The sequence below is a fragment of the Molossus molossus genome, unplaced genomic scaffold, assembly GCF_014108415.1.
Source record: "Molossus molossus isolate mMolMol1 unplaced genomic scaffold, mMolMol1.p scaffold_m16_p_2, whole genome shotgun sequence".
Classification (NCBI taxonomy): domain Eukaryota; kingdom Metazoa; phylum Chordata; class Mammalia; order Chiroptera; family Molossidae; genus Molossus; species Molossus molossus.
The window spans coordinates 37,266,943-37,289,345 of record NW_023425355.1 but is presented as its reverse complement, the minus strand read 5'-3'; the positions used below and the strand labels follow the sequence as shown (position 1 = coordinate 37,289,345).

At 37.4% G+C, this 22,403-nt stretch overlaps 1 protein-coding gene across 4 annotated transcripts in view; it reads left to right on the top strand.

Moving 5' to 3' along the window:
- The window catches only part of ACSL4 (acyl-CoA synthetase long chain family member 4), a 119,335-nt gene that overhangs the window by 28,572 nt on the left and 68,360 nt on the right, over nucleotides 1–22,403 (top strand). The window contains exon 1 of one of the 4 annotated variants that reach the window (XM_036271811.1): nucleotides 5,972–6,051. The exons of the other annotated variants lie outside the window; for them this stretch is intronic. The gene's annotated coding sequence lies outside the window, so the exon portion shown is untranslated. Of the gene's footprint in view, nucleotides 1–5,971; nucleotides 6,052–22,403 lie in introns of those variants that run through there. 4 annotated transcript variants of the gene reach the window in all.

Below are 22,403 nucleotides of genomic sequence, written 5' to 3'. Positions count from 1 at the left end.
TGCCTTGGAATGTAGCCCTTGTGTTCTGCATAAGAGGATTTCAGGAGGGTGGGATAGATGCTGGTTGTTAATGAGCCTCAATTTGCATTTCTTTTGCCTCACCTGGGAAAGGGTGAATCTCCAAGGAAGGGGAGGCTGCTGCTTTTCCCCACAGCCCTGGGAAAGAGCACACAGTCCTTTGTGGCTGCAACTCAGCAAAATCTCTGAGTGCCCTCCAAATCCTGGGTGTCCCCACAGAGTTCCAGCCTAGTCTGCCCTCCCTTTGCTATAGCCCCCAGGTGAGTGGCTGTGGCTATTTTAGTGGTCTGTCCTGGCTCTGCGGACTTGGTCTTTATTCCCCAAGGATGCTGCTCACAACTAAGACTGCTGCTGTCCATGGGCTCCCAGCCTGCCACCCTCTCTCGCCTCTACAGATTCTACCATTTTCCCTGGTTATATGGTCCTGTCCTGCTGCTTTTCTGTTGCTTTTTCCCCAAGGATTTGCCTTTATTTTAGTTGTAATTCCTGTTTGGTCCTGGGAGATTGTCTGAGTTGTTTCTGTTCACTCCGCCTCCATTTTCACCTCCTCTAAGCCTATCTTGTGCACAGGTGGGTCGCACAGGCCTTTCTGGTGCCCCCGCACCCTGCAGGTCCCGTGGGTAACTGGATTGTACAGTTCCTTTGGGGACCTGGCTCTATGCCTATGTTGGGCTGCTGGGTTGCAAACGTCTCGGTAGTGCTTCAGCACCCCACAGGTCCCGCAGGTAGGTGGATCGCATAGTCCCTTCTGGGTTGCACAGGGCTCTCTGGTGCTTCTGCATCCTGCAATTCCTGCGGGCGGGGAGCTGGATTGCACCAGTCTGTCTTAGGCTCTGGCTTCTCACTACTCTTGTGAGCTACTGGACCACACAGGCCTCTCTGGAGCCCCAGGTCCCACAGCTGGTGGCTGGGGAGTGCTGCTGTCTCGTGGGGCTCAACTCCTGCTCAGCTTTCGCTGTAGTTTTTGGGTATGAGTTGAGCTGCTGGTCTGTGCTTCTGTTGCCTTGGGATGTATGTCTGCTCCCCAGCCTCTGTTGCTGGGGGTATATCTCGACTCTGATCTGGCTGCTACTATGGGGGATGGTGCTCGGCTCCCGGCTGTCTGTGGCTTCTGTGACCCGCACCTTGGGAGCTCCACTACTGTGCACCGGTCTGTGTTGACAAAGAGTGTCCACTGGTCCCGTGGTGCCAGGTGCGCTGGTGGGCTCAGGTTGCTGGGCCCTAGACGCTCCCACTGCCTCCTCCCAGGGAAGTCCCAGATCTTCCAAAAAGGATGGGACCTCCCTGAGGCGCTGGGAGAAGCGCCCTGAAGGGCTGCTTACAGTGGTTGCTGGCTGCTCCCGTCCATAGCACAGGGACTTTGTGGTCCGTGGCTCTGCACTGCTCAGGTTTGGTCATCCACCTTCATGTCCACTCACACTCTCACTCTCTCACACACTCGCCCTCCCTCTGGTCCTGCCTGCCACCATCTTCCAAGAGAAAAACTGGGTGTAAAATTCTTAGTGTCAGAATATGGCACTTCTCATGTTTAATTTCAAGCTTCTCAATGTATGAGAGGAAGCACTCCTATATATCTCAGTTGTGAAGAAGCATAAACTACTACCTAAAGTGAAATGTTTAACTCAGAAGACGTTCTTTGGTTTCCTTTTTCCTGACTATGACTTGTTATTTCATTCAAGATCTATTTAGTAAGCACTTACCATGAACATGTACTTTGCTAGGTTCTGAAGATTATAGTGGCAATCAGAACAAACTTGGCCTCTGCCTTGAATGGACTTACAGCCCAGCAAAGCAACAGAGAAATTGGAACAAGTTTAAGTGCTGTGCTATATAGGTGCTTAGAGGTCAAATAACAGAGGTACCTGACATAGCATGGGTAGGTCAAGGAAGGCTTTTCAGAATTGTCATTTAAACTGAGACCTAAAGGAAGTCAGACAAAGGTGGAAGGATGTTCTTGGCAGATGGAAAAGTGTGTGCTAGATGCAGAGGTGAGAGATTAAACTCGGTGCTTTTAAGAAACGTATGGTGGCTGGAGCCCTGAGATCAATCATTTAAACCTCACAACAGTCCTCACAGGTAGTAGTATTATTTCCTCCATTTTAGGGGTGTGGTAAATGCGGCAAAGTGGTTAAATAGCTTGCCCAAGGTTATCAAACTCTAGGGAGTGGCACAGTCAGGAATTGGACCCAGGCCATTTGGCTCCAGGATATTGGCTCCGAACTACCGCAATAGACTGCCTGTCAACAGGGCATTGTGTCATATTGGAGCTTCATTGGCCGCCTCTGTAGACTTCCATGTTAATCTGTGATCTTTTATTCTGATGGGCAAGGTTAAATGAAATCTTTCTTAGTAAACTGTACTAGTCACAAACTATTCCAAGAGCTGGAATTTAGGAATATGTGAAAAGTCCCTTAAGCTTGTAGTATGTGGGTTAGCTCAGAAACTCTCCCATTTGCTTTAGTCTTGTATCACTGATTGGAAATCAAATACTTATTTGATATGTAACCCTTAAGTTTGCTAACTGGTATTTCCCAGAAAAATCACAGGTGGGAAGTTATGATTGGTTGTGTTTTTTTTGGCAAAAAATGAGTATAAAATATGTACTGCCTGCAAGGCAAGAATGTTTGTTTGGAATGCTCAAGTTTACTTGGCCATATCATTTTCTCTGACTTTTAAAGTTAGTCAGAGGGCAAACACAACTTTGTAGATAGGGCTTAAGTCTTTAAAAGTGTGTGTGGGGGGGAGATAAACCACAGAACTTATATGCGTGTATGTATGAACAATGGACATGGACAACAAAGCTGGGGACAGGGCGGGGAGGGTGGGTGGGTACCAGTGGGGGAAAAAGGAGAAACATCTGTAAGAAAAATAAATAAATTAATTAAATAATAAAATAAAAAAATGTCCTATGAATTAAAAATCTATACATGAAGATACTTTCTTACAGTGGATCTGATTTATTCTTTATGTACCTAAAGTACAAGTATGTGTTTTGTAATATAAGGAATTGACTTCAATTTGAAGTTATCAATTAAGGTTTTACCCAGATTTTAGAAGTTGGATGTTCAGTTGTATATAAACTGTTTAAGCATGTCATGATTTGAAATTGGAAGTGGAAACATGGAATAGAGAGTCGTGTGTGTGTGTGTGTGTGTGTGTGTGTGTGCAGGTGTGTGTAAAATGGCACAAAGTTGATGCTTTCAGTTATTTGTCCATTTGTACATGAGTGTGGGTTCAATCAGGAGGTGGTAGTTGGAAATGTCTTTTTCAGTTGTGAGGGTTGGTTTCTGCTGATGTAGCCATACATTCTTGCCTTGTTCTCTGTGGGACCAGAATCAGCGCTATTACTAGGGTCATCACTAGGGATGTTTTTGCAAATAAAGGGGGGGGGGGGCTCTGATAATAATTATGCAGAACAATAGTTGTAAACCACGGGGCAGACCTTGGCAAGGTGGGAAATGTGATCACCCTTATTTCAACCAATTCATACAGGGATCAAATTTGTGAACTTAGCTTCAGTAGCATTAGCTCAATCCATTGTGGTAACCAGCAATCACAGATAGGTTTTCCTTTACTTTGGAACAAAACCATTAAATTTCAAGTAAGTGTATTATTGTATATTGCAGTGGAATTATATGTGTACCAGCTATATTCTTTTTACAAGTTTTTGCATTGTGAACTCTGTGCTGTGAGGCCCTGTCGAGGTTATCGAAGGACACATTCAGAACTATGTGGGCCCTACAGGAAGTGAGATTACTTAATACCTTTCTGTTGCCCACAACATTTTAAAATGAAAATTTTGAGGGAAAGAAATGATTCAGCCTTTTCTGACTCCTAATTCTTTTCCATGTTAAGCTTAGCTTGTACACATTTGTAACATGGTGTTACAGTTGATTGTAATGTCTGAAGTGAGATAGTCTTAGTTAAGATGATATCCCCTGAAGTTTGAGTAGTTGATCCCAGAGTTCAGCTTGTAAACAAAAGGGTGCTGATGGAGAACTAACCTCTGAAATCCCCTCCTTTCATAACCCCTGTCATCACCTGAGGGGAAAGCAAAGGAATGATACTTATTTGGTGCCATTTGGCTTGTGATACTTTTTCCAGTGGCAGACCACACTTACCATAAGGGGGCTGGTTCTGGTCAGGTGAGAAACATTTTTCTTTTGAAGCAGAAAACTGCAAATATGACATGGTACCTATTAAATCTTATGCAGATATCATCAGACTTTGGCATTTGAATTCCTGTTTTAATAGGATAAGTGAGTGGAACTCTGAGCTTAAAAAAATTATATTTCTGTCTGTCCAGAACCCCTCATGATTGTCTGGCTGTTTGCTATTGTCTATTCACTTGCTAGTAGTAGTCAAATTATATTAGTCACATTTTGACATAGGCAACTGCAAAGAAACATGTAACATTTTTCTTTTTTTATCCTCACCTGAGGACATTTTTTCCATTTTTTGTTCAGATAGAGTGGGAGGGAGAGAGAGAGAGAGAAACACTGACGTGAAAGGGACACATCGAGTGGTTGCCACCCACACGACCCAACCAGGGCCGGGGACAAACTGCAGCCGAGGTACACGCCCTTAGCGGGAACTGAACCCCGGTCTCTCAGGACCACAGGCCAACGCTCCAACTGCTGAGCCAAACTGGCCAGGGCATATGTACCATTTTATAATAAGAAAAGAAACTTAATTTTATTTAGCTGCATAGATTATAGTACACAAGAAAAATAAGTTTATTTTTCTTTGAGTTTAAAAGCAGAAGTGTCCAATCTTCTTTCCGTAGCAGTTTGAGGTCAACTTCTTGTGGCTCCTCTTACGGTGTCACTTTGCCACTTGAGTAGGGCCGCATAGCCATATTCATTGCCACTTATCAGCATACGCAGAAACATACTAGAATTAATTAAAAGAATGGTGTTGTATTTTCTACTTATTAAATGGTAAAAGTAATATATTCACTGTAGAAGTTTTAGAAAATTTAGGGAAATTATAAGGATAAAACAAAATCACCTATAATTCTACAATCCAGAGATGAGCATTTTGTCTTGTAGCCTGCATGTATTTGAAGAAATTGATACTGTACTTTAAGTTTCACATTAAACCAATTTCAGTTCTTATGTTTTCTCATATCCTTAAATATTCTTTGATAACGTTGTATTTGATGACTGCAGTATTTAGTCATATGGATACATAATTATTTTACCAGTCTCCTTTTGGGCAATTGAAGTTATTTCTAGTTTTTCTGTTCTTTATATTACAATGATGACTATTGTCTACATTTTTATGTGTGTATCTCTGATTATTTTCTTAACATATTCCTAGAATATGTAAAATTACTAGGCTATGAAGTATGATTTAAGGCCTCTTGCTGCATATTGCCAAATTGCTTTCTGTGAAGCTTGTACCAATTTACACTTCTGTCAACAGTATATAAAGTGCCTTTTAAAAATATATTTGACAGCACTTTGTAATTTCTTTATTCTTAATTGGCACTATTGATGAAATCTCAGTGTATTAGTCTGTTTTAGTAAATAAAATTATTCCTGGTGAAAATGAAAGTGGAAATGTAATATAAACAATAGTGCTGCAAGGAACTGCTAGCCCCAGATACTTTGAGAATCATTGAAAACAAGCCATATTTTGACTCTGAGAGTCTGTGTTTTTAAAAATATACTTTTCTTTTATCAAGTAGTTTATCAGTCTTAGCTTTAAAGTAATGGAAAGTGCTAATTTTTTCTCCTAAAATTATTTCCTCATGAGTACTTATTGTTCATTACGTTAGTCCTTTCTGGGCATGTATTTCTTGACCCATATTTTGTCTTTAAAAACAAAATGTAACTTCTGCCAAAAATTGCACAAATTTTTGGAAAGTTTTGATCATCACACAGGAGTACTTTCTTGTCAAGATCACTTAAAGTAACAAACACTTCTTTCAATTATTCAGGTCTTTAGTGTTTTAATGAAAGCCTTGTAAATTAAGAACCGTTCATGTTTCAACACACTTCTTGAATAAACTTGGAAGGAGGAGATTTGGTAAGTCCAGTGTTTGATATTATGCAATCTGTTTATCCAAAATATTTAAAACAGCAGTATCATAAGATTGTTGGTCCTGATTCAAGAACTACCAGAGTGACAGCAATTTTCCTGTATTAAATTCTTTTCCTCAGTGGTTGTTTCATAACAGTCAAGCTGTGTCTTAGACAGACTTTACAAATAGAATTTATTGGTGTTTGAGACTTTAAAAATTTTTTATTTAAATGCAGTAGATATATTCAGGTTTTTTTTTTTTTTTTTTTTTTTTTTTTAGAGAATGTGTTTCTCTTTCTTGATATTGTGGTTAATTTAATCTTAGGTAGCCGAAAGCATAGGAATAGCACACTTTTTTGTTATTTTCTAATATTCTGACATTCATCTTAAGAGTAAAACTAATCAGTAATGATTAGAAAAAAGTTCTTTACAGTGTAGGGAAGCACATAAGATACTAATGTTCTAGAAAGCAGACTCTATTTTAGTTCCTATGGTCTTTTGGAGGGGAGAGGGAGCAGAGTTTCTGATTTTAAAGCCTATTTTGGTTCTGCAAACCTACAACTTTGTAAGTAAGGAGTGGAATAAATTTGCATGTGGTTTATCGTCCTGTCCCAGGTGAAGTCTGATACTTACATTGTAGATTAGGTACTTCTTTTTTTTTTAATCCTCACCTGAGGACATTTTTCCATTTTTTGTTCAGACAGAGTGGGACGGAGGGAGGGAGGGAAGGAGAGAGGGAGGGAGAGAGAGAGAGAGAAATAGAGAGAGAGAGAGAGAGAGAGAGAGAGAAAGAAACATCAATGTGAAAGGGACACATCGAGTGGCTGCCACCCACACGACCAACCAGGGCCGGGGACAAACTGTAACCGAAGTACGTGCCCTTAGCGGGAACCGAACCCGGGTCTCTCTGGACCGCAGGCCGAAGCTCTAACCGCTGAGCCAAACCGGCCAGGGCATATTAGGTACTTTTATTTTTATGCATACACAATTTATGCATATGTGTGTGTGTGTGTGTGTGTGTGTATATATATATAATTTACCATATTAATGGTAAAACTTGTCAACAAAAGGTCACAACCACTAATTTAATGTCAATAGGAGTCTCCAGTCTGGGGTGGGGAAAGCAGATAAAATTTATTCAGATGAACAGTTTGCAATTTGGGGAAAGGCAGCCTCCGGTGGATACGGAAAGTGTGCTCCACAAAGGCAAATCAGAGGCCACCTTGTTTTCAATCCTCACCTGAATATATTTCTCCATTGATTATTTAGATAGAGTGTAAGGGAAGGTGGGAGGGAGAGAAGAAACATCGATGTTATCATGTCATCGAATGGTTGCCTCCCACACGACCTCAGCTGGGGCCACAGATCAAACCTGCAACCCCAGGCCGAGCTCTAATCGCTGAGCCAAACCTGCCAGGGCTAGAGGCCACCTATAATAGGGAAAGTTCCTGCCCTCATTCCAGGTTAGTCCATTTTTATGCGTGGGATATCAAAATTTACAAAGTCTGGCAGATCCAAATAGAACTATCCTGATTGCTCAGTTTCGCACATTTTGATTGGTTGACATGGAGCCACTCTGATTGGTCAGTGTAGATCCAAATTAGGATATATCTGTGCAGTTCTGATTAGATGAGGCAGGTCTCAGCCCTCTTCATCTAAACAGGGTGCCAGGAGCTCCCTTATAAGGGTTGATCCAGGCAGGAACACAGTGCAGGAGGCTGGCAGCTCAATCTGGCTTTCAATCTCCTGAAATACAGAGTACGTGAGATGCTTCTGCCAGCAACGGCTGCTGGACTCTGGTTATGAATTTGGACCCAGTTAACCTGTAGGAGTCCTTTTTGGCAGATATATCCCTTCTTGAGTTTCACGAACTCAGGGTGTGTATGTACTTACCCTTGCATAAGGGGGAAAGTTATAAATCAAAATGGGTGATAAGAAATTTCTTAACTGGAGTTGGAGTATTTCTCTTGGTATTCAACTAACTCTGTATTTAAGGTTGGGCAAAGGCAATGGGTGCAGTATTAATTACCCCAGAATACTGCAAATTTATCTATGCAAATGAATAATCCACTCTTGTCATACAATTCATGTTCTTCCAACATTGAAAATGAGCTTTGAGTTATGAGAAGAACCAAGGATTTTATGTTTAACTAAAATATAATGACGGCTCTTTCTTATAAGTACTTTCCCAAAATATCTGCTGAAGATAACAAAATAAAGAAAATCTGGCAAGGCAGTTTTGTTGTTCGTTGGAGAGCTTCTTTCTTTTGCCCAGTGACTGCAGTTCCTCTTTGGGCAGCAGAAGCGGTGCGGCTGTCCAAGAAGAGGCCTAAGACTTCTGGCTTTGGGTGAAAGAAAATGGCCTGAACCAAGCAAACTGCATGCAAATCCATAGGTGGTAAAGTTTACTCGCAAACAGCTGCAGAGCAAACAGCCACCAAAGCTGCAGGGAAAGCGCTCCCTTTACTGGCAGGATGTAAAACCTCATGGCTACAGGCCCTGGACCATTGTGCTTTGAGAAATCCATCACTACCAGAAATCAAACAAGTTTCTGATCCAGAAGCTGCCTTTCCAGGGGTTGGTGAGGGAGATCACCCGGGATTTCAAAACTGACTAAGGTTTCAGAGTGTCATCATCTGTGCAGTACAGGAGGCTAGTGAAGCGTACTTGAGATGGCTTTATTTGAAGATTCTGATCTGTATGCTATCCAGGCTAAGAGAGTCACCATCATGAACAGAGACATCCAGTTGGCTCAGCAGATACAGGGAGGGAGAGCTTAAGTGAAAGGCAATTTTTATGGTAGTGTAGTAAATTCTGTAAAATACTTTGGTTTAATATGTGCCTGTTTTGGTAAGAAATTGTTTATAACACGTTGCATTGTACTTAACTCATTCCATCTTTCTCTCAGGATAAATGCAAAAAGTAACTGTTCACAGACCTCAGTGATATGAACACTGTTGCTCAGGAGTAACAATTTGCTGATATGCAGAAGGGATGTGTGATACTTCTTGCTTTTTATATTTCTGTATGTTAATGCCTTGTTGGCTAGCTATTAAGGTACTAGAATTGATAAATGTGTACAGGGACCTTTTGCAATAAAACTGTTTATGACTTGATCCAAATGTTTAACAATGGGGGCTGTCAAAACTGACCATGCATCACTGATAAAATGTAGAATGTGGAATTTTTCAAGGGTGAAGATACAAGTCTTAACCACAGTGTAACTTACAGTTTTATAAAATAAAATAAAATAACCTGCCAGCTATAGAATACACTAATAGCTATTTTATGTATAGTAGTATCGATATTTTAAAATTAAATGTTTTACATTCACATGTGGGGAATCTTGTTATTAAGGTGTGTGTAGTTTAGGATCCATTTGGTTTTCTCCTAACTAGACTACACTTGTTTTCATAGTGGTAAAATGCTTTGCAAATTATACCATGCATAAGTTTTAATTCTACCACATATTAAGCAACCTTCTACCTGATAATGCAAACACTAACTGGGAGATTTTATAAGGGCTCTAGAATATAATACAAGTTATTCACACCAGCATCATCTATTGCTAATATTCTGAACAACTTAGTGCAGCTTTTCTTTGTATTGTATTTGATTTCATAACTAGGTTGAGTTTTTCTCTACCAAAAGAAAACAATAGAAAGTTCTTTTCCTTGTGGAGTTTGTATTATAATTACCCTTAGACTCTAAGGGTTCTCAACTTTCCTAATGCTGCAACCCTTTAATACAGTTCCTCATGTTGTGGTGACTCCCAACCATAACATTATTTTCATTGCTACTTTATAACTGTAATTTTGCTACTGTTATGTCTTAGTGACCCCTGTGAAAGGGTTGTTTGACCCCCAAAGGGGTCACGACCCACAGGTTGAGAACTGCTCTAAGGCTTAGAGTAAACTTGCTGTGGGGGAGGGGCACATAGCTCCTGCTACTTAACTGTTTTGTTTTGGTTTTTAGTCCTCACCTCGAGGATATATTTCCATTTATTTTCAGATAGTGCCAAAGGAGGGGGGAGTAAGGGGGGGGGGAGAGAGAGGGAGATAGAGGGAGAGAGAGGGAGAGGGAGAGGGGTTGAGGGAGGGAGGGAGGGAAGAGAAGAGAGAGAGAGAGAGAGAGAGAGAGAGAGAAAGAGAAAGAAAGAAAGAAAGAAAGAAAGAAAGAAAGAAAGAAAGAAAGAAAGAAAGAAAGAAAGATCTATGTGAGAGAGACACATCAATTGGCTGCCTCCCGCCGCAACCCTGACCAGGGTGGGGGAACAATCCACAACTGAAGTACGTGCCCTTGACCAGATTGAACTGATGACTCTTTGGTACACAGGTGGATACTCTTAACTGCTGAGTCAACCAGCCAGGTTGACCCTCTGCTAGTTAAGATGGCGTCCATTTAGGTTAGATCTGATACATGGTCCTGAGAAGATCACTTTATAGAGATGGTCTTCCAAGTGGTTATTAAATGTATCCTTCTGTTGAAGTTTTCAGGTCAATTACAAATGTTGACTGAATTTACAAATAAACTTGTTTATAAAAAAATTCTATCTTAAAAATTATAAAGAAATGAAGTGAAGGGTGATATTAATTGTGAAGGATAAACAATGACTTAAACCAGCCATATTCTCTGACAATTGTTATTTCTCTTACCCATTCCAACAAATATGTGATGCTATTTGCAACTTAAAGAGATACAGAGATAATAAGACACAATCCTTGCCTTGAATGAGCTTACAGTCTAGGTAAATGATCAAGATAAATTTATAAATAATGCAAGGTAATAATTTTAGAGCTATTAGGGAAGAGCTCTATATAAGTTCAAAAGAAGGCTCTACATTTTACCTTGATTTTGGTGAAGGTATCCCAGAAAAGGTGGCTTTTGAGCAGAATTCTAGGTAGAAAGTAGAACATGAATAAAGTTTCTGAAGCAAGGGAATGTGAATGACAGTTTTTTAAAGTAATATGTGGTTTATTTTGGGTAGAATACAGGTAAGATAGGTACTTTTTCTATTAAATTAATACAATCATTTATAGTAACATGTTTAATGCTGCTAATGGGAGTATAAATAGTTGTAGCCATTCTGGAAAGTAATTTTATAATGCATATTAATAGCCTCCTTTCCCAACTCCACCCTACCACACATGCCAAAAAAACTTATATCTTTGACCTAGTAATCATACTTCTAGAAAATATGAGGGAATATTTTTTATAATCTTGAAGTGGGAAAATGATCCAGAAGATACAGAGGAATCTATTGATAATATTTTATTAATTAAAACTTAGAAACCAATATTTGGTCCAAAGCACTTAAAACAAAGAAAAAAGCTATACTGAGAAAAGTATTTATAATACATCAGACAGAAGCTTCTCTCCTTAATAGACAAAGGGCTATTATGAATCAGTAAGGAAAAATGAATAACCAAGTGGAAAATGAGCAAAGGACTTGAACAAGTCGCTCATATGAGAAATTCAGATATAGTTAATATTTATGTATGTTCATTGAAAATTAAAACTGTGTTTTTGGTACCTACCAAACAATTCAGTGTAGTGTTGGAGGGGATGTGGAGAAATGGGCACTCTTGGTGGGAGTGTGAAATGGTATATTCTTTTTTACAGGGCATTAAATTTTTCTTTGGGAAATAAGTTTTAGACTTTTAAAAGAGTTGCAAAAACAGTACACATTTCCACGGATCCTTCACCTAGCTCTTTCTAATGTTAATACCTTATATTATTATGTTGCAGTATAATTACCAAAACTAAAGAATTAACATAGGTACAATACTGTTAATTAAGCTACAGACTTAATTCAGATTTTATTAATGTTTCAACGAACAGCTTTGTGTGTTCTGGATTTAATCCAGGATCCCACATTATATTTAGTGCTCATGTCTTCCTAGTGTTTTCTAATTCAAATCCGTGACAGTTCCTCAGCCTTTGTCTTTCATGACCCTGACAACTTTGAAGACTATTGGTCAGTTACATTGTAGAGTGTCCCTAATTCCTGGGTTTATCTAATGTTTTTTCATGGAAAGATTTAGATTGTGCAATTTGGGCAAAAAATACCACAGAAGCAAAGTTGTGTCATTTTCAGTGTGTCAGGTACATGATTTATACTATATAAATTAGTATGTACAAATATACTATGCTGTATTTGAAAAAACTGCGATAGAGTGAAGCCACGAAAGTTGAAGTGCAAAGTGGCGAGGGACGACTGTATATAAATGAAGAATCCTACTTTGCGAAAATTCGCAGTAGAGTCTGGAACTGATTACGATAAACGAGGGCTTACTGTACACTACTTCTGGTGATGGTAATCTTGATCATGTGGTTAAAGTGGTTTCACCTGTGTTTTACTACAGTGAAGTTACAATTTTTCTCTTTGGAATTAATAAATATTAATAATTATACTGTATTATATTGTATTCATACATATTTGGGGGATGTGCTTTGAGACCATGAATATATCCAGTTCAACTCTAAACTTTTACTCACCACTGCTAGTATCTATTGATGGATTTTGCCTGCCCCAATTATTACTATGATTAACTAATGGAGATTTTCTCTTTCCTTTATTCCTTCTGATATGTTAATCATAATTCGTCTGTTAGGAACATTGGTCTCTTCTCCCTCATCTATTTATTTATTCAATCAATCATTTATTTGTATTAGTATGGGCCCATGCATATTTATCTACTTTATTCTTTGGGATATAATCTAATACTATCAGTAATTTTGCTCAAATTGTTCCAGCTTTGACCATTGGGAACTCTTTCGGGTTGGCCCCTGTGTCCTTTTGACATGTCCTCATTTTTTAAAAGCACTTTCTTATTTTCTGGCACCAGGAAGTACTTGGCTTAACTTGTATATTTTCTGCCCTGCCTCTGGAAATCAACTTGTTCTCCAAAGAACCTTGGTTTCTTTTTTATTGTAGAAAGTATTACAGATGTCTCCCCTTTTTCTCCCCAGTTGTCCCCCTCCTCTCCTCTCCCAAAGTCATCAAACTCTTAAGCTGTTACTTCTCAAAGTCATCAAACTATTAAAAGCTGTTACTTCTTGAGGATTGAGTAAAAAAGGTACTTTAACTTTGTATTTAATATTTTGTAATGTTTCACTTTTTAAAACAGCTTTGTTGAGATATCATAAATGTTTTAAAAATAAGTTTTGTTTTAGGTTACCTAACTTTTCCATGAAGCAACATTCTAATCTATTACAGTCTGAAATTATATCCATACTCTTTATACAATACACAATAGATATTAAGTTGTTTGACTTAGGTTATAACATTTCTTTTTGTTTTAAATTGATTTTAGAGAGGGAGAGGGAGAGAACATCTATTTTTTGTCCCACTTATTTATGCATCCATTGGTTGATTCTTGTATGTTCCCTGACCTGGGATCAAACTTGTAACCTTGGCATATTGGGACAACACTCTAACCAACTGAGCTTCCCAGCCAGGGCAGGTTATAACATTTTCTTTAACAAATTTTAATGTTTATCAATCAGGTGACTCACAATCTTTTTGACCACTTAAGGCTTCTGGACCACTTATACTCATGTAGATTCTTAAAGGGAAAATAAAGGATTCTGCTCTAGCTTAAATTCTGAGCCCTAATCTCCAGTAGGTACTTTGACTGGCTTATGACAGTTCTGTTGACCTGTTTTAAGAGTCATTTTCTTGTTTTTTTGTGATTTTTAAATCAGATTTTAAGTAAATAATTTTTATTTATGGAAAATTTGGAAGATACTAAGTCAGCAAAGAATAAAAAATATAAAAACATAAAATTCACCTGTATTTCTACCACACAGCAATAACTAACATTAATATTTGGTGTATATCTTGCTAATATTTCTGTGAATATGTACCTACTCAAATATATGTGTATATAATTGTACCTGTGTTATTTCTTGGTTTCAACATGTCTAATTTTTGAACTATATTGTTGTATGGCAGTTTTCATCTACTAATACTTGCCAGTATATGACAAAAATATTTATCTAAAACAAGACCTATAAAAGACTATTGCTTAGGGAATTGTTTTGTAAGGGCCTCACCAGAATTTACTTTTAGATTTGAACACTTATGTGCTTAGGGCTTTGTTAATGTTTTCTACTCTTTTCCTGAAACATTTGTTTTTAAGTTTGTTAAGATTGATCCTTGATATTAAGTACAGGAGGAAGATTCATCATGCTTGAAATATTTCCACCAGATGCTATCACAAGTTTAGTATTTACTTCTAGAAGAATGTTTTCAAAATATTGGTTAACAGACTAACTTATTTGCAGAGAGGGAAAAACGAAGCACATTAATGGTTTGTTTTTAACTGTCTCAAATTATGAGGGTTATCTGAAGTTAAATAACACTGCCTTGGATTTGTATCACTTTTTCCTTAATCACTCTATTAGCTGCATGGATGCTGTTTTGCTCCCTGGCATCATACAGTGAGTACAACTTTCTCGGTGCTGCCTCATTCCCTATTTGAAAGATGGTTAACTCTAGAGGCTGTATTATCTCTTTTTCCATACCACCAGGTGATTGTTAGTTAGGATCTTGTGTTGTGCCAGCAGCAGCCTCATATATCTTGTGCTTATGTGTCTCTCGATTGCATCATTTTCTCTTGTACTTGATTTAATCTCATGGTGTTTTGTATGGTAACATGCTGTACTTTTAATCATTATTTTAGAATGTACTCTTTCTACTTATAAAAAAAATTTATAGCATAGTAAATAATTATGATGTGTTATGCACTGTACATAATTGTATATGCTATACTTTCACATGACTGGCAGTGCAGTAGGTTTTTTTACACCAGTATCGCCACAAACACCTGAGTAATGCACTGTGCCACATCGTCACGATGTTACAACGTCACTAGGCAATAGGAATTTTTCAGCTCCATAATCTTAAAGGATCACCATTGTATATGCAGTCCACTGTTGACTGTATATGAATTTACCACCTTTTTTTGTTAATATTAAATGTTAACCCTCTGGGAGAAAAATAAGAAAATATTAAATAGCATGCTTTCTGTTTATAAGTACTCTTAACCATTTGTGTTCACACATGTACTGGTACTATTGCCAGCACTCCCTCCCCAAGAGTACATTGTCGATAGTAACTTGATGTTGAAAAGTAGTTCTATTAAACAAAAACAAACAGAATACTCAGTTAGTAATAGGCCTGAGTATAAATCCTTCTTTCTCTCATTCTTCTAATGGTAGCAAAGGAGAAAATTAACTGCCTTAATTAATATCAGCTAGTATGGATGTTTGTTTTATGACTTCCACTGGGATGTCTAGATTTTAAAAACTGAAGGATTTTTCTCATAATCATATGCAAGTAGTACTGGGTACTATTGAATGGAAATTAAAGCTTAGTTCTTTGGAATCATAATATCATGCCCAGGATACCCCAGGGCTGTTGAAATGTAAGCAAGCAATATCAGATTACTGAAGGACCTTATTTTACTGTTATGAGTATTCAGATGGTAAGTAGTTGTCTTTTGCATATTCCAAAATATGTTAATCCTCAACTACAAACTGACCCCTAAACCTTCATAGTGTATATATTTTGAAGAACGTCATATTCTTGAGGGGGGATAAAAATATGTGTAGGCTTCTACCTAGACCAGTGCTTATTTAGAAAGACCCTTGTATTATTTAAAGGAAATTATTCATTTTGATGAGAAAATTGGTGCCTGCAGGCATTTGGGGGTGGGAATGTCTGAGTTTTCTGTGCTCAGCCTTGCCTCTGTCTCTGAACTTGTCTCCTATCCTTGTTTCCTCTTATGGAGGAATAAGAGGTACAAATAAAACCATTAAGAACATGACTACGGTTTCTTACATTTTCTCTTTTAAATCATCTTTATTGTTGAGAGTATTATAGATGTCCCCTCCTCTTTCCCCCTCATTGACACCTTCCACCCCGCTCCTGCACCCCACCCAGGCCTTCACCACACTATTGTCTGTGTCCATTGGTTACGCATGTATGCCTATAAATTCTTTCTTTTATCTCTTCCCATCCCACCAACCATCCCCCTTCCCTCTGGAGTTTGTCAGTCTGTTCCCTACTTCCATGTCTCTGGATCTATTTTATTGTCAGGTTATTTTGTTCATTATATTCCTCAAGTAAGTAAGATCATGTTATACTTCTTTCTTTGACTGGTTTATTTTGCTTAGCATAATTCTCTCCAGGTCCCTCCATGCTGTCTCGAAGGGTGAGAGATCCTTCTTTTTTTAGAGCTGCATAGTATTCCATTGTGTAAATGTACCACAGCTTTTTTTTATCACTCATTTACTGATGGACACTTGGGCTGTTTCCAGATCTTAGCTATTATAAATAGCACTGCTATAAACATGCATTTTCTCTTTTCTTTTTATTGAGATATAATTGACATATAACATTGTGTAAGTTTAAGGTATATACTGTGCTATTTTAATACTGTATTTTTATATATTGTAATATGATTACCATCATAACTTTAGCTAACACCTCCATAATGTCACATAACTATCATTTCCTTTTTGTGATGAGGATATCTATGATCTAATCTCTTAGCAGTTTTGAAGACTGTAACATAGTATTGTTAACTATAATCACTATGCTGTATATTAGATCTCCATAACTTATTTATCTTCTAGTTGCAAATTTGTCCCCTTTAATAAGATGCCCACATTTTCCCCCTCACCCCCAGCCCCTGGTCACCACCATTCTACTCTGTTTCTATGCCTTCAACTTTTTTAGATTATATATATGTGATATCATACAATATTTGTCTTTCTCTCTCTGGCATATCTCATGAAGTATATTACCCTCAAGGTTCATTCATGTTGTAAATGCCAGGATTTCGTTTTCATTTTTGAGTAATACCCCATTGTATGTGTATACCACATTTTCTCTATCCATTCATGTGCTGGCAAATACTTAGGTTGTTTTCATATCTTGGCTATTGTGAATGAATGCTGCAAAGAGCATGGGGGTACAGATATCGTTTGATATCCTGTTTTCATTTCCTTTGGATATCTACTCAGAGTGTGATTGATAAATCATATGATAGATATATTTTTAGTATTTTGAGAAACCTCTATGCTATGTTTCATAATGGCTGCACCAATTTATATTCCCCCCAACAGTTCACAAGGGTTTCCATTTCTCTACATCCTTGCCAACACTTATTATCTCTTCTCATTTTTATAATGGTTACTATTACAGGTGTGAGGTGCTATCTATCTCATTGTGGATTTGATTTGCATTCCCCTTGTGGTTAGTGATGTTGAACATATTTTCATGTACCTCTTAGCCATCTGTATGTCTTCTTAGAAAAAATGTCTACTATTTCCTCTGCTTTTTTTTTCCCTAAGGGATTTCCCAGTCCTTTTGGTTCTTTTATTTATTTTTTAATTAATTTATTTTTGTTACATATGTTCTCCTTTTGCCCCCATTGACACCCTCCTCCCAATCTGGTACCCCCTCCTCACAGCATGGTTGTCTATGTCTATTGGTTATGCATATATGCATATGAGTTTTTTTGTTTATCCACCCCCCCTCCAGGTTTGTCAGTCTAAACTCTACTTCTGTTTCTCTGAGTCTATTTTGTGCATCGGCTTATTTTGTTCATTATATTCCACAGATAGGTGAGATCATGTGATATCTGTCTTGCTCTGATTGGCTTATTTCACTTAGCATAATTCTCTCCAGGTCCCTCCATGCTGTCTCGAAGGGTGAGAGATCCTTCTTTTTTAGAGCTGCATGATATTCCATTGTGTATATGTACCACAGCTTTTTTTTCCCCCTCATCTGAGGATATTTTTCTATTTATCTTCAGATAGAGTGGGAGGGAGGGAGAAAGGGAGAGTGAGAGAGAGAGAAACATCAACATGAGAGAGAGAAACATCAACGTGAGAGAGATACATCGACTGGTTGCCTGTCGCATGTACCACAGATTTTTTATCCACTCTACTTTTGATGGACATTTGAGGTGTTTCCAGATCTTAGCAATTGTAAATAGTGCTACATATAGGGGTACATATATTCTTTCTGATCAGTGTTTCAGGCTTCTGAGGATATATTCCTAGAAGTGGGATCACTGAATCAAATGGAAGTTCAATTTTTAAGTTTTTGAGGAAACACCTTATTGTTCTCCATAGTGGTTGCAGCACTCTGCATTCTCACCCTCATTGTACTAGAGTCCCCTTTTCTCCACACCCTCACCAGCACTTGTTGTTTGAGGATTTGTTTATGGCAGCCATTCTGGCAGGTGTGAAGTGATACCTCATAGTTGTTTTAATTTGCATCTCTGTCATGATTAGTGACATTGAGCATATTTTTATATGTCTCCTGGCCATTTGTATGTCCTGTTTGGAGAGGTGTCTGTTTAGGTCCTCTGTCCATTTTTTCTTGGACTTTTTTTATTGGATTTTTTGTCTTCTGTGGAGTTGTATGAGTACTATATATATTTTGGAAATTAACCCCTTATCTGCTGTATCATTGGCAATTATGCTCTGCCATATAGTGGGTTCCCTTTTCATTGAGATGCTTGTTTATTTTGTTGTGCAGAAGCTTTTGTTTGATGTAGTCCCATATATTAATTTTTTCCTCTTTTTCTCTTGCCTTAGGCATTGTATCAGTGAAAATTCTGTTGTGTGTGAGGTCTGAAATTTTGTTGCCTATGTTTCCTTCTAGGATTTTTATGGATTCATGAGTCAAATTTACGTCTTTTATCCATTTTGAGTTTATTCTTGTGTAGGGTGTAAGTTGATGGTCTAGTTTCATTTTTTTTGCATGTAGCTGTCCAATTTTCCCAACACCATTTATTAAAGAGGCTGTCTTTACTCCACTTTATGCTCTTGCCACCTTTGTCAGATATTAATTGAGCATGATGTCTCGGGTCTATTTCTGGGTTTTCTGTTCTGTTTCACTGGTCTATATGCCTGTTCCTGTGCCAGTACCAGGCTGTTTTGATTATAGTAGCTTTGTAGCATAACCTGATATGCAGTATTGTGACCCACCTACTTTATCCTTTTTCAAGATTGCTCTATTTGAGGTCTTTTTTAGTTCTTTATGAACTTTTGGAGTATTTGTTCTAGTTCTGTGAAATATCTCGTTGGTATTTTAATGGGGATTGCATTGAATCTATAGATTGTTTTGGGTAGTATGGACATTTTAATGATGTTAATTCTTTCGATCCATGAACAATATGTATGCTTCCACTTTTTTATATCTTCCTCTATTTCTTTTTTTAATGACCTGTAGTTTTCTGAAAATAGGTCCTTTGTTACTTTGGTTTAGTTTATTCCTAGGTATCTTTTTTTTTTTTTTTAATTTTTTTTGCTGCAATGGTAAATGGGATAGTTTTTTTTAGTTTTTCTTTCTGTGAGTTCATTATTGGTGTATAAGGATGCTATCTCTCTTGATGTTAATTTTGTATCCTGCTACTTTTCCAAATTCATTTATTAACTCTAGTATATTTTTGATGGTGTGTTTACGGTTTTCTATCTACAATATCATGTCATCTGCAAATAATGACAGTTTCACTTCCTCCTTTCCAATTTGAATCCCTTTTATTTTTTCTTTTTGTCTAATTGCTGTGGGTAAGATTTCCAGTACTATGTTAAATAAGAGTGGCGAAAGTGGGCATCCCTGCTTTGTTCCTGTTCTTAAGTGAAATGCTTTTATTTTTTGCCCATTTAGTATGATGTTGGCTGTAGGTTTTTCATATATGGTTTTTATTGTGTTGATATATGATCCCTCTATTCCCACTTTGCTGGGTGTTTTTATCAGAAATATGTGCTGGTTTTGTCAAATGCTTTTTCAGCATCTATTGATAAGACCTTATGATTTTTATCTTTCATTTTTGTTTTATGTGGTGTATCATATTTATTGATTTGTGAATATTGTACCAGCTTTGCATCCCTTGGGATGAGGCTCACTTGGTCATGGTGAATACTTATTTTAACATATTTCTGGATCCTATTTGCTAATATTTTGTTAAAGGTTTTGGGATATTGGTTTGTAGTTTTCTTTTTTTGTAGAGTCTTTATCTGGTTTTTGAATTACAATTATGTTGACCTCATAAAACAAGTTTGGAAATCTTCCTTCCTTCCTTCTTGAATTTTTCAGAATTGTTCGAGGAGAATAGGTGTTAATTCTTCTTTTAATATTTGGTAAACCTTCCCCGTGAAGCCATCAGGGCCTGGGCTTTTGTTTGCTGGGAAAGTCTTGATTACATCTTAAATGTACTTAGTTGTTATTAGTTTGTTCAAATTCTCTCTCTCTTCCCGGTTCAGTTTTGGGAGATTGTAATTCTAGAAATTTGTCCATTTTGCCTAGATTGCCCAATTTATAATTGTTCATAGTATTATTTAACAATCCTTTGTATTTCTTTGTGTCAGTTTTTACTTCTCTTTCATTCCTCATTTTGTTTGTTTAGGTCCTCTCTCTTTGTTTCTTGGTGAGCCTGGCTAAGGGTTCATCAATCTTGTTTATCTTTTCAAAGAATCAGCTCTTTTTTTCATTGATCTTTTGAATTGTTTTTTTAGTCTCTATGTTGTTTATTTCTGCTCTGAACTTTACTATTTTTTTTCCTTCTACTTGGTCTGGGTTTTTCTTTTGGTTTACTTTCTAGTTCTTTAAGTTGTAGGGTTAGGTAGTCAATTAGGAATTTATTTTTTCTTGAGGTAGGCATGTAGTGCTATGAACTTCTCTCTCAGGACTGCTTTTGCTGTGTTCCATAGATTTTGTTGTTGTTGTTGTATGTACATTGTCATTAGTTTTCAATACGTTTTTAATTTTTCCCTTGTTCTTCTTGGTAACCCATTTGATGTTTAATAACATGCTATTTAGCCTCCATGTGTTTGAATGTTTTGTGTGATTTTAGTGTAATTGATTTCTAGTTTTATGCCATTGTGATCTGAGAAGATGCTTGATATGTTTTCAATCTTCTTGAACTTGTAGAGACTCAGTTTGTGTCTCAACATGTGGTCTGTCGTTGAGAATGTCTCATGTGCACTTGAGAAGAATGTGAATTCTGCAGTTATTTATTAAATCCGTTTGATCTAGTGTATCATTTAGACTCTCTGTTTTCTTGTTAATTTTTTGTCTAGAGCATCTATCTAGTGATGTCAGCGGGGTGTTGAAGTCCCATGCTATGATTGCATTTCTGTCGATTTCTCTTATGGAGTCCTCCAGACTTTTTAAAATGTATTTTTTTGCTCCTAGATTGGGTTCATGTGTTTATCAAGGATGTATCTTCCTGTTGATACATCCTTTCAATATTATGTAGTGGCCTTCTTGGTGTGTAGTTATGGCCTTCATTTTGAATTCTATGTTATTAGATACGAATATTGCTACCCCAGGTTTTTTTCTATTTCCATTTGTTTGGAAAATTTTTTTCCATTCCTTCACTTTCAACCTATGTGAGTATTTTGTTGTGAGGTGGGCCTTTTGTGATCCATATATATGAGTCATGCTTTCTTGTCCATTCAGCTACTCAGTGTCTTTTGATCAGAGCCTTTAATCCATTTACATTGAAGGTTATTATTGATATGTACTTAATTATTGCTAATTTTGTTTATTATGGTTATGTTTCCCTTCCTATTTCCTCTGGTTATTACAGCAGTCCTTTTAACATTTCTTGGAGTGCTGGTTTGGTAGTAATATACTCCCTTGGCCTTTTTTTGTCTGGGAGGCTATTTATTTCACCTTCTATTTTAAATGATAGCCTTGCTAGATAGAGTAGTCTTGTATTCAGATTCTTGTTTTTTATGACCTTGATTACTTCATGCCATTCCCTTCTGGCCTGTAGTGTTTCTGTTGATCAGTCAGCTGATAGCCTTATGGGGGTTCCTTTGTAAGTCACCTGTTGCTTATCTCTTGCTGCCTTTAGGAATCTCTCTTTGTCTTTAATTTTTGGCATTTTAATTATGTGATGTGTCTTGATTTGGTGCTGTTTGGGTTCTTACTTGGAGCTCTTTGTGCTTCTTGAACTTGTGTACCTTTTTTCTTCATTCGGTTAGGGATGTTTTCTGTCACTACTTCTTCAAATATATTCTCTAACATTTGCTCATTTTCTTCTTCTGGAATTCCTATGATAAGGATGGTGTTACGTTTCATCTTGTCCTACAGTTCTCTTTAGCTGTCTTCCTGATTTTTAATGTTCTTTTTTTTTTCCTTTTGGTTCTTTGCATGGGTGATTTATTTATTTATTTTTTACCCTGTCTTCTAATTAACTGATCTGATCCTTGGCTTTCTCTACTCTGTTAGTTATTCCTTCCAGTGTCTTCTTTATTTCTGTCATGTCATTATTAATTTATGTTTTGTGGTTTTTCATTTCCATTTGGTTGATTTTCAGTGTTCT